The sequence below is a fragment of the Haplochromis burtoni genome, unplaced genomic scaffold (assembly GCF_018398535.1).
Source record: "Haplochromis burtoni strain Fernald_Lab_line unplaced genomic scaffold, NCSU_Asbu1 Contig_24, whole genome shotgun sequence".
Taxonomy (NCBI): Eukaryota; Metazoa; Chordata; class Actinopteri; order Cichliformes; family Cichlidae; genus Haplochromis; species Haplochromis burtoni.
The window spans coordinates 199318-211664 of NW_024582385.1; the positions used below are offsets into that span (position 1 = coordinate 199318).

General features: G+C 41.8%; 1 protein-coding gene across 7 annotated transcripts in view; it reads left to right on the forward strand.

Annotated features, from left to right (window-relative positions):
* The window catches only part of arhgap32b (Rho GTPase activating protein 32b), a 118213-nt gene that overhangs the window by 63788 nt on the left and 42078 nt on the right, over window positions 1-12347 (forward strand). Inside the window, exon 1 of one of the 7 annotated variants that reach the window (XM_042218815.1) lies at window positions 2674-7436. The exons of the other annotated variants lie outside the window; for them this stretch is intronic. The gene's annotated coding sequence lies outside the window, so the exon portion shown is untranslated. Of the gene's footprint in view, window positions 1-2673; window positions 7437-12347 lie in introns of those variants that run through there. 7 annotated transcript variants of the gene reach the window in all.

Sequence of the window (12347 nt, forward strand, 5' to 3'; positions counted from 1 at the left end):
CAAGGCGAACTCCCAACTCTTGAGCCACAATCACTCTAGAAGACTGATAGCTGAAGACTCGACCTTGTATTCTATATTAGTTGTTAATTTTTAATTAATACTGTTTGTCCGAATGGCTCTGGCCTTTCCTCTGTGACCTGGTGTGTTGGCCCATGCATGCACTGCCCCCCCATAGTCTGTGCCCTCCATGATGTCTCGGTTGAATCGCCCCCAGCTTCTTGCTCTTCCTCTTAGCCCCTCCCAGCCTTGCAGGCCAAGGGCTGCATGACAAAGTCTGGAGCCAGAGACCAGCAAAGTAAATGTATTGACTTCATCACCACTGTCCCACTGTGCCTGCCAACTAGCCAGCCAGCACCACTCACCCTTATTGTTGCTCATTAGCCTAGCATTTTGCCCTGCCTTTTCCACATTGACCACACTGAAGACCACACTGTTACACATTTTACTACCGGTAATAAAATGTGTGAGAGGGTGAAAGTCACACAAACCGGTCGTCAGAAATGGCTAAAGGTTGTAGTGTGTGTGTGTGTGTGTGTGTGTGTGTGTGTGTGTGTGTGTGTGTGTGTGTGTGTGTGTGTGTGTGTGTGACAGTAACGGGCTGTTTCATTCTGTCATTTAGTCATTTCTGTTATGCATCTCTCTCTGGGGTGCAGTTATAACACTGTAATGTAAAGTCTCCAGAGAGAAGTTGACATGGTCACAAAAAACAGGCAAGCACGTGGACGGCTGCTCGGACTGCCTCACTCACCGTCTGATGATGAAATTTAGGTCATCAGACCCACACTTGGTCTGTGCTCACAATCTGTGCTTCTCTTACACTATTTGAAGCCTTCGGCCTTATTTTCTTCCGTTTTGGCTCATTATCTTGGTGTAGGATGAAGTCTGCATCAGCCAATCTGTTTGCCTCTGCTTCAACACGTTTCAGCACAGTATAGTACACTACTACTACGAGCAGGACAGTACTCTCCCAGAAATGCATTAGAGGGAGTAGTAGTGCGATTTGTTCCAGCACCGCCTTTGTACACACACAACAGCACTGAAGACACTAATAGGACTGAAACACTGAACCAAGTACAATGCCATAAAGTGCATTATGGCAGACTTATAGTAAGAAACATTGAGTGTGACTTTTAAGGTGGATAATCATGGAAATAAACCAGTTTAACAGCTGTTATGGTCTCGCTCAAGAGCCTTAACAAATATGGGAGAGACATGGTTTACAAAGTTATTAACCACATAAAACTTTACATTGGCATTTGTTAGTGTGTCAGCAGTTGGATGAGTGATTGAATGTTAGGTGTGTAATGTGAGCCAGCTCAAAACCAACCAGACAAATAACACGGTGCAGGGTGAATGGAGAGAGAGAGAAAGCTGAGGTAACCACATCTTAAATGCTCCGAGGAGAGTGGCCAGGTGCTCCCAGTTACCGCACCTACCAGCAACCTGGAAGACGACACGTACAAGCAAAACACAGCAGGCGCAGGCCAACGCAGAGGGCTGTCAGACACATGTGAAAGAGCGCCCCCTCTCTCATGCTGACGGTGGTTCAGGCAGTTATTGAGGGTGTGATTTGCGTGTGGGTGAATAACAGTAGCAGGGTGTGTGTGCAGCCATGTATGTGACGAAGACTGACGTCCCTCTCAGGGCTCCTTTAGGCCGCCTTGCTGTGCGTTGCTGTACAGCTGATGTGTCTCAGCTGCTCCTGTGACAGACTAGAGGAAGGGTGATGAGGGCCTGTCTTTATTTGTCTCTTTTCTTACTCCTCCATTCGGCTTTCTAGCCATCTCCTGCTCGAGACCATCCCCAGCATCGACACAAAATACGCTTCTCCTGCCCAGTCACCCCCTCTGCTCACAAAGCACCGTGAGAGATGCATTCCCTCCCCCCCAGTGGGACCCAATCCATCAGCTGCAGTACAACTCCAAAGCATACAGCCAGGCAACCCGTCATTTAGAAACACAGGACACTTAACAATAACCTGCAGGTTTTCTAATGGGTTTCCATCTGTATGATATTTAGGGTCATACTGTGTGGTTGCCTGGAGAAAACAGAATGAGGGCCTTGGCCGACAGAGAGATGATGTCAGACCCTTTGTCACATGTTCATTCAGAGGACCGCTCTCCACTGCCTGTGAGCTGAGGATGATGTAACGCTTGGACGCATTCTGCCCTTGTTGGAGAAACAAAAGACCAGCCAGAGCCCCCATATGCGCTCTCTCTCTCTCTCTCTCTCTCTCTCTCTCTCTCTCTCCCCCCCATACCATACCATAGTAAAGTTTGAAGCTAGCTAACATTCTAAAGTTGATGTGCTGGCACAGATGTGGGTAAGAGTGCGCACACTCAAAGTTAAAGTAGTATAAAGCTGAAGAGTGGAGGTGAACTCAAAGGTTGAAAGGTCCCCAAAAAGTTTCAATAACAAAAATTGTGTATTTTGTTGCACAGTTAAATTTACCCTTCATTCTAATTTGTATTGTACAGTAATTTCATTTTTAACCTTAATTTATATTTTATTCCTTCCTAGTTAAATTTACCCTTTTTAATTTTTCATATTTATTTCCTATCTTATTCATAGCCTTTCCTTTTTTGTTTTCTTTAGGTCACGAGCAGTTGTCCAAGCATTTCACTACATATCGTACTGTGTATGACTGTGTACGTGACAAATAAAATTTAAATTTGAATTTGAAATTTGAATTTGAAATGTAACAAATGCATTAATAAATACTGCTAGACGTCAGCACTTTCCCTTTAACTAGAGCAGTGCCTGTTCAAGGGCAGTATAATAATGTTTTTATGCCTACATTCTATACATGTTACATGCATGCAAATACATCACCTGCTCCTGTGACAGACTAGAGGAAGGGTGATGAGGGCCGCTCAATTCCATTACCTATGGGGTAATGGAACTGAGGTAAAAAAAGAAGAAGAAAAGAAAACATAAGGAAATGGCTTAAATTTTCATTACCATCAACACATCATCATCAGACAATCATGTTCTAAATTAATTTGTGCTGAGAATACACAAATACATTATATTCCAGATCAGTCCATTTTGAAAAATTTGAAGAAACATAACATAAATAACCACTTTTTTCATGCTGCAGTGGTTTAATAGGTCCTCTTTAGATGAATCAGGAGTGCTTTTGAGATCTTGGGCCTATTCCACATAGCTATGATGCTTTATGTCTTTATATTTTCTTTCTTTGTTGAGCTGAACTGGACGTATCAGCCGCAACATTTCCTGTGAAGCAGAGGGAAAGCTCTCCCCACCAGCGACCATTAAGATCAGTTAATGTGTATCACATGCATGTGCAAAACAGGATTTTGTCATAAGGCAAATAGATCACGTCTGCAGGCACATGTTCCCACTGTGCTGTTTTATATTTTATGATTTTCCCACAAAGAAGAAACATTACCGGTCCACTCTGTTCCCTGTACCCTGTCTTCCTATAACATTTGCAGCTCTTCTGGGCTGATTTATTTCCCTTTCTGCCTTTACACTTGACAAACCACGCTGTCCTGTCCTGACCTGCGGGGCCTAGAGTGAGGTTAACTCCTAGAAGCGCTGAAAGCACATTCACAATGCCTCATTACTCATTTCTGCTCTTATAAAAGTGAAGTTGGGCTTAAGACAACAAAGCTGCAAGCTTGTCATGGAGATCCTTTTTCTTTGGTGTTTTCTGCATTCCAATGTGAAACAGAATCATTTCAATGACATAAACCCAGGAAGAGAAGTGCTTGCATGTCCTCCTTTGTGTTCGTCAGTTTTTTCGTCTATTTTGGGTCCTTGACCTGTGAAACATCGTCCAGTTAACTTTCTGCATTTGGACAAATATTAGCGTATTATTTGGAATATTAGCGATGTTGTGCTTTTGTCTTCACTCAGTCAGTGCAGGAGAGCCAGTGCCAATAAAGGTTGCTGTAACAGATGTTTCATTACCAAAGATGTTGATTACTGCTGTCATGGTCGTTTGGGTTTTGTGCAGATGTTGAGCTCACTGATGCACTTTTTTCCCCAGAATGTTGTATTGACAGTCTGAAAATTCCCACCCTGTGTCTGGATTGTTTTTGTTTGATAATCTTACTTAAATTGAGAGTCCATGTTGTAGGTTCACTGCAGCAACATCCATTTTCAAATACCGCACTTCGAATCTTTTCCAGATCTTTTATGGGCTTCATAAAATAAAAAAATACTGAATGAAATGCATGCATCTTACCAGCTTTTGGGTGAATTTCCAAATTGTATTTAAGCTCCCCAAAACAGGGAACTGTGTTTAGAAACGACCAATTCCTGTCGTATTTTTGTTCAGGCCCTGAAATCAAAGCTGAGAGTTTGCATGTTCATCAAATAACTTGAATATGTTTGCATGTAAGTGTAAACAACGAATTGTTTTCAAGTTCCAAAATGTATAGATTTATAATCTGTGTGCAAATATATGTACGCTAAAGTAAGAAAAGGATTTTTTGTTCCAAACCATCATCTCATCCCCTAACAGCGACCTCTCTCCCCCTGTTTAAATTCCATTGCTCTCCTCAGTACGGATAGACCCCCATTTTTATTTTTATTTTTTTAGCTTTAATGATTTTAGATCCAGCTCCTTCACACTGCAGCAAAGGCCCACAGGCAGCCGTGCACTCAAAACCCCTTCAGCTCTACATCCGAGTAAAAATACTACAGTGTGAAAATGGTGCCACTGGAGACCCGCCATTTATTTTTAGTCATATTTTATGTTCTGCAAACTTCAGCCTGTAATCATAACACATTAATAAGAAGCTCTGACCTAGTGTACTGACATACACTTTAATAACTAGTAGAGAAATTTGATTTAATAAACTCATTCTGTTTGCGTAGTAGCGCAGGCGAATTTATTGGCCTGACACTTTTGTGTCAGGTTCTTGCAGCCGTTTGGACCGATCAGCTCTGCAGCAGAGAAAACAAAGTAGAGCAATCTGGGCTGTCGAGCACTGCTGCTCTATTTAGATACATCAAAATAATGTTGGTATTTTATTTTGAAGTGTTGTACGTATAATTAAAAATATCATAAATGCTTGATACCGATCACACTGTTATTTTTATTCACACATTAGGGTAGCGTTTCTGTCGAGCCATCTGTTTGCCACGTTGGTCTGGACTGAAATATCTCCATATCTGTGTGATGGATTAGACACACAATGTGTAATATGCATAAATATTTTCTAGGCAGTGTGGTTAGTCTTCAAGGCTCACCATGAGGTTAACCTTTGTAGCTCTTGATGACGTGTCTCCATTGGAAGTGCGTGTTGCAAACAACTTTTGTCCGTCAGCGAGGTGTGTATAGTAGAAACCCCACACACTCAGTGCCTGACTGCAGTTCTTTTCAACCTAACTTGGGTGTCTCTAATAACTAATTTTAGAGTCAGAAACAAAACTTGAGATTTCTCCACTGCTGTATTTTCTCCATAGCCAACACAGGGACGTGGGAAATAGTTGTGTTCAATCAGTGCTTTTAGCTTTTTGTGTCTGCAAGTTGGACTACAGTGATGTTTCCTGGAACAATAATATCTGACCTCTGCGCATGTGGTTTGGATAAATCAGTCCAACCTGTCACTGGCACAGCAGAGCAGAGACAGAATGAACTGGGTCATCATTGGATTATCATTTGATATTCATAAGCAGACTTATAGTAGAAAACGAAGTGAAGCTGTTCTCCAGCAGTCGGTCAGAGCAGGCGTCTCAGCTGAGAGGAATGGCTCACGGCTTATGTGGAAATCTGTGTTTTTATGAAGGCTTAGAAAGTTTTGGCTCAGTGGTGACTGCTGTCACATTGCCCCATTCCTTTGGTAAAAGATAGTGCAGCAGGTGGTGTTAGAGATATTATTTGTGATCGTCACACCATCTTGAGAAATCTGCGTAGAAGGACCGGACACACACACACACACACACACACACACACACACACACACACACACAGAGCAGTGTACTTCTAGGGTTTGGCACACACACTTCCCACTGCTGCTCTCCTTCGGCGTTGTGCACGCCTTCTGAAGAACCCTCCTCCTCTCCACTCCAGCGTCACTAAAAACAGTCGAGAGCTCGTCAGTGCCATCACCACCACCTGTCCACTCACCTGCCTGGCACCGCCCCTTGAGCTCACTGCACCACTCCTCCCCTGCAGCTGAGCCAGGGACCACACCTCCGCCACAGTCTGTACCCATAAGTTGAATTGGACTGTGTGGATATTTGAACTGTTTGTTTGCATGTTTTTCACGCAGAACTGAGAGATGCTCTGTACCCTCGTGGCTATTACCTTTTTGGTAAGCCAGGCTGTTTGCAGTCTCTTTTTAATCCATCTTATATGTGGATGGCACACGTGAAGTTGCCACAGCTGATTCAACTTCTGCTTCAGTTTTTTTAAGGTAGCTGGCTGGGAGCAGACCCTTTAGCAGAGCGTATTTTTGGTGACTCTATTTCTACTTTGCAAGTGGGGTAGGCTGGGAGCTTATTTAGGTTATTAGGTTATATGAATAGCTTCCCATTATTTACTGCATTTGCAGATCATCACTTATTGAAAAGCTTAATTGGGTGCATTTTGAAGTTTAATAATGGGAAGTCATGGTAATTGTGTTCTTGGAAGAGCTGAATGTCTCCTCAGTAGATCACTTTCAGTCAGATGCCACTTTGCTTGAGGACAGCACAGCGAGGACTGCAGATGTGGAAGGAGGGAAAACAGCTCCCTGGCAAGTGCACACACACCCTCTCCCCTCCTGCCCTTTCCTTCTCCTCTACTCCTCTCTCTCTCCATCCCTGCTCTTTGTCCTGGGAACATACCAACCAGAGAGGGTTAAGAGGAGGAGAGAAGGGGGAGGGGTGATCCAGCATGTCAGACAGGGAAGAGGAGGAAAAAAGAGAATAGCATGTGGTGCAGGACACAGAGAGCAGACGGTGAGGTTGCCAGAACAGGACTAAAGAACACATCTTTCTTTTTGTTTTGTTTTTTGCTGTTGTTTTTTGGACATTTAAACCAGGTTGTTTCCATTTATGTTTTGCTGCTGCTAGTCAGATTTTCAAAGTTGTGTTGGGTGCCAGCCTCCAGAGAAAGAAGGTTTAAAATTGGGCATCCCAATGGTGGAATGGAAGAGAAGGCAAAATGGAGGAGATGAAAGCTGTCCCGTTGAGTAATCCACCAAACCGGCTTTCATCCTCTAACACCAGCTGCTGATGATATTGTTGCCCCCTCCTCTCTCTTTCTCTCTCCGGATCCCACACTGGGAGTGCTTACACTGTATGTGAAAGAAAGTGGGGAGCTGACATTTACGTCCCGCCAAGGGGAATTGTGCTCCGTGGCGGAGAAACCCAAGCTTGGATGTACATTCTTAGACTTGAGGAACAGAGACTGGACAGGTGTTGGAGCGTTAAGGAGCTGCATGAAGGGAAGGAACGTAAACCAGAGCTGACCTACTGTAAGTATGAGGGCTTTTTCTGCCCTTTCAGTTCTTTCTGTAACAATGTTCTGCTGCTGCGGTTACAGAGCTGTGCTTCCCCGTTGTCCTTGTGTGCCTGCAGGACTCGTGAAAAAAAAGCTTGTGGCCGAGATATCGGTGTGGCACTGCATGCAGAAACCTTTGTTAGAGCGACAGCTGAGTTTAACACGGATCTCCAAGTAAATGTCTTTGGAAAATGATCAACGTGAAAGGGCTTTTCTCTTTCTTTTAGGAATTCCACAGGCCAGCTTTTACAACACTGTAAACAAGAACAGCTGAGGGACAGACCATCCAGTGATATATATTTTTCCCCAGTATGACCATATATAGCACAGCATGACCACAGTGAGGAAACCAGTGTGGGTTTTTGTTGTTGTTTTGACTTTTTTTTGTGTGCTTTTCTTTTGATTTTCATGACATTGATCCAAATCCTTCATGTCAGCCTTGTTGTTATCTGTGGGTAGGTTTTGAACTTAAGCCAGTATATCCAGAATTCTTCAGTATTTCTCATTTCCTGTGAAAGGCAGTCTGTTCCTATGCTATTATTCTGGAGCTGTGGTTTTTGAAACCATAGTTTGCCAAGTACTGGCAAGATTGCAGCTGCCTTTGTGGTTACAGGGACAATGTGTGCTAGTGCAGCACAGGTTGGATTGAAAGCGAATTGCAATGTGGCGAGCTGCAGGAAATGCAGAAAACAGGCCTAGAATGGTAGGTAACGTGTGCAGCATGCTTCCCAGTTTGGGTGCATGGGAGCATTTGCAGGTTCTCTTCAAAAGTTCTTAATAAAAGCAGACGTGCTTGCTGAAATGGCAAAACTGCTGCCTTTGTTTTGAAAACCTTCATCACAGCTGAAAATGTCTCTGGGGTGCTCACTTCAGTTCTGTTGTTTTTCAGCTGGGAGCCAACCTGCAGTTCACTTACCCCCAGCCTCGTTTATTCAGTAGATGCTATCTGTAATTTCTACATGCTGTCAGCAGAGATGATCATCGGGGACTTGGGAATCACAGCCAGGGTCTCTCTAACCGTTATCATCATAGTTTGAGAAAGTGTCTTTCTGGGAAATAAAACAAAAGTCTGTGTTTTGTTCATACACAGTGTGAATCATATTAGGTGTAATGTTCTAGAAACTAGTGTTGAAGTGTTTTTGCCATTATTAGTGTACAAAACTGTAGAGAGAAACAGACATGTAGTCTCACCGCTCACCGTGCCACAGATATTTTACTGGTGTTCCCCTGTGGTAACCAGGAAATCAGCATCTAGCTGAATTACTGCTACCTTCTGATGATAAAGACCTATTACATCATATCATGCACTAGTAAAAAAAACAGGGAAAATATATTTAAAAAACATTAACAAACCATAGAAATAATAAGACTGTTTGAGTATTTAAAAGATTTTGGAGCCATTGTCCTGCTATAGGGAGGCTGCTGCCTTTGTGCTTGGTCTGCAGCTTGGTTTAGGTGTTTGGGAGATATCAAAGTGATATTCACATGAATCACAGGACCCGAGGTTTCCCAGCAGAACAGATCATCAATATATTCAATTCACCAGTCAGATTTTATTGTTGTGGTTTATGTGACAGCTGCCTGGAAGTTAAGAAATCCTTCGCTTTGTGTTTACTTTGTGTTATTTTCTGAGCATGTTAGTATTCTGGCTTCAAACCCAACAGATCTGACTCTAAGCTTGGAGTTTATTCCTCTTTTTACCGGCCTTGATTTGCTATACAATAGATTTTAGCTACATAAGCCTCTGTGACTTATTGTAACCCTGCTATTGCTGTGCTGGCATTACTTTGCAGTATTGTTTGTTTCTCAGGTAATATTAGCTGCTGTATGTATATCCCTGCCACAATCAAGGTGATCCTGAGATTGCCACTGAGAGGCATGATGTTCTCTTTGTTCACAGTATCATCTTCTTTACGTAACATTTTTTTTTAACCTTTAAGTGTTTTGTGACCAGAAAGTTCCTCATCATCCCAAATTGAGTCGTAACCGTTCACATGCACATAAATGTATTGCAGAAACAGCACAGAGCCTTTCGTGTGCTGGATGGAGTCCCACAGTTTGCATGACAACACACTCGGATATTGCTAAATCAAAAAGTTCCACAGTGACTGCACCCTGAAGCATTTCCAAAAGAACTCTGGGTGCAAAATATTGATGCTCAGCAACATCATGTGGAACAACTTATAATCACACATACACACCACTTGCTTAAGAGCAGAGCAGAGTAGCACTTTAATGTCCCTGAGAGGCAATTTGGCTTATACACAGCAATCAGTAATAACAAATACATACAAGCACAGCAATAAATTGAAATAAACAGTGAACGCAAAATACACAAAAACTGAAAGAAGCCAGAAACCAGACAAAATGGCTTTTGTTTAAAAAGCCAGTACCTGATGGATTGAATGACCTCATGTCTTTTCTTTTTATTGCTGAGAAACAACTTTACCAAACAAACCCTGACAGTAACAGTCACATAAAAGTCACTAAGACAAAAGACTGCATGGAGCAGTATTATGGGGTTGGATAGGATAAAGAATGACCTCATATGTATAACTGCCACTTCTAAGGAAGTAGAACCTCCATCAAGTAAACTGAACTTATCCAAAAGGCGGCTTTTAAATTTGCAGCAGTGCTTTCACACTTCCTGCATTTTCTGTTTTTTGTCAGATTGTGATCAGCAGATCATGAAAAAAAACAAATCTTCAAAATAAAGAATACTTTGATAATGACATTGATGAATCATTTATAAACACTAAAAACGTTGTCAGGTTAGACGATACAGTCATACTGGTGACACTAGTGTCCTAGTTCTAAGTTGATAACAGCCTGTTTTATCGATTGGTCCATGTGTGCAGTCCAGACCAAAATACTTTTTAAAAGCCAGTAGATCAATACCACGTCTCACCCTGGTCCAGTCACCACTGAGCAGCTGGACTTTAGATGGGTTTTTATGTTGTTTTTGTGTGTTGTTTGTGTGTTTTTAAGCAGTGTGAGCAGCCGGTGACACGCCATTCACACCATCAGCCCAGTTCGTGATAACTTTGCCAATTTATTACTTAGCAAACTAAGTATTTCCTGATAATCAAAAACCTGGAAAACCAAAACTTGCATCAGCCTCAGATGATTTCTGTGAGGCCAGGTGATTAGCCAGATTCTGCATCGTCTGACTCGAAACATATAGGATCATATCTATGCTTTATCATCTAAGGAGGCTTTCCTTAACTAAAGCAGAGAAAACACAAAGGAAAGGGAGAACGTGACCAGTTTTTGGATAAATTGTCATCCTCTTCCTCCTCCTCACCTCAAGCCTGATCTCCTGAACTGAAGTCAGGTTTAAACATACGAAAATGTGCGTAAACGAGCTCATTGATTCCCGTTGTTGTCAGCCAGAGCTGTTGGTCCTACAGCAGCCACTGTAACTAGGATTAACTACTGACATCTATTGGTTTTACTGTAACAGTTGCATGCAGCCTTCTTTGTCTTTGGGTACCCGCAATCTCTCTTTTTGTGCCCATCACCACCTCTTCTCTAGATTTTTGTTGCTGTTTTTCACTTGAGTTGTATTTTTACATGATATTGAATCATGCTAATCAATGCTAACAATCCAAGATCAAAAGTATTGACAGAAATACTCTTCTTTTGTTTAGTTCTGACTCCCTGATGTTAACAGGTTAATCGAAGGTAGCATTTTACTTTACTATCATGAAAAACATTAAATGCTGATGTTAACATGAACACTTTTAGTAGATTTTTTTTTTTAAAAAACAGTTGAAAATTTCTCCACGTCCCATCCACGTTTGGGACCTCTTTCTCCTGTGGACTTGTTCCAAAAGTGCATCGCTGTGTTTTTGGGTATTAACTTCCAAGTACAGTTCAATTTGTTTTTGTTTTATTAGCTTTTATCCTTTTCAATGCTTTACTTGTAAACAATTCCCTTGCTTTTATTTTGAAAGTTAAGTGGCGCTAACCAGCTAACCATGGCTGTTTCCTGTCTTCTGTTTCCCTCTTTCGAGGCTGACCAGTCAATATTCAACAACTGTATTAAATCAAACTTGCTTTAATGGGATCCAGAACACTTCCATGTGTTTTCGTCCCCCTCACTGGCACAATGACATTGTTCCGACAGGCTCTGTTTAGTGGACCCACACAGCACATAAATACCCTCGATCTCAGTTTTTATGTCTGCTGTTGTGAAAGCAGAACTTTTGTTTGTGTTAACACAAAATGCAGATCTAACATAATGATGCAGCAAATGGGATAGAAGATAAAAATGTTTCATGAGCGGGTCACTTACTCTTTCACAATTTCACAGTTAAACAATACAAAAGTTAAAAATTTGTTGTTTTTTTTATTTGTATTTTACAAAATGTAATCACTTTTTTTATTTAAAATAAGAGTGTCTGCAAACTTTTTCAGTTTTCTCAGTCGTACAACTAATTCCTATCAATAAATCAGCAACCAAACCTCCCTGCGGTAGACTGGCAACCAAAGACCAGGCATAGATTTGGGGAGAATAGAAGTGACACATAATGGCATTGACCTGGTATTCATTCACCTTTGCAAGTACAGAATGTAATGAATATATATTAATTCTTTATGTTCTGTATTTATTTTTATTCTGACGTGGAGACAAATGATTCATAGATGGATGGATGGGCTGCCCTGAAAATGCTTTTTTTAAGTTCTGAACTTCCTGAATCTCTGCAGTGGAGCCAGTGATTGCAAACATTAGCACAACTATCTGACACGATAGCTTCTCCTATGGGAAATAGAGCAGGTTCAAAAGCACCAGCTCTTATATAATGCAAGATTAAAACACCTGTTCAACTTTTCTTTGTATCACTGGTATAAAAGAGGGATTGGGAAACCACATGAGGCTGTT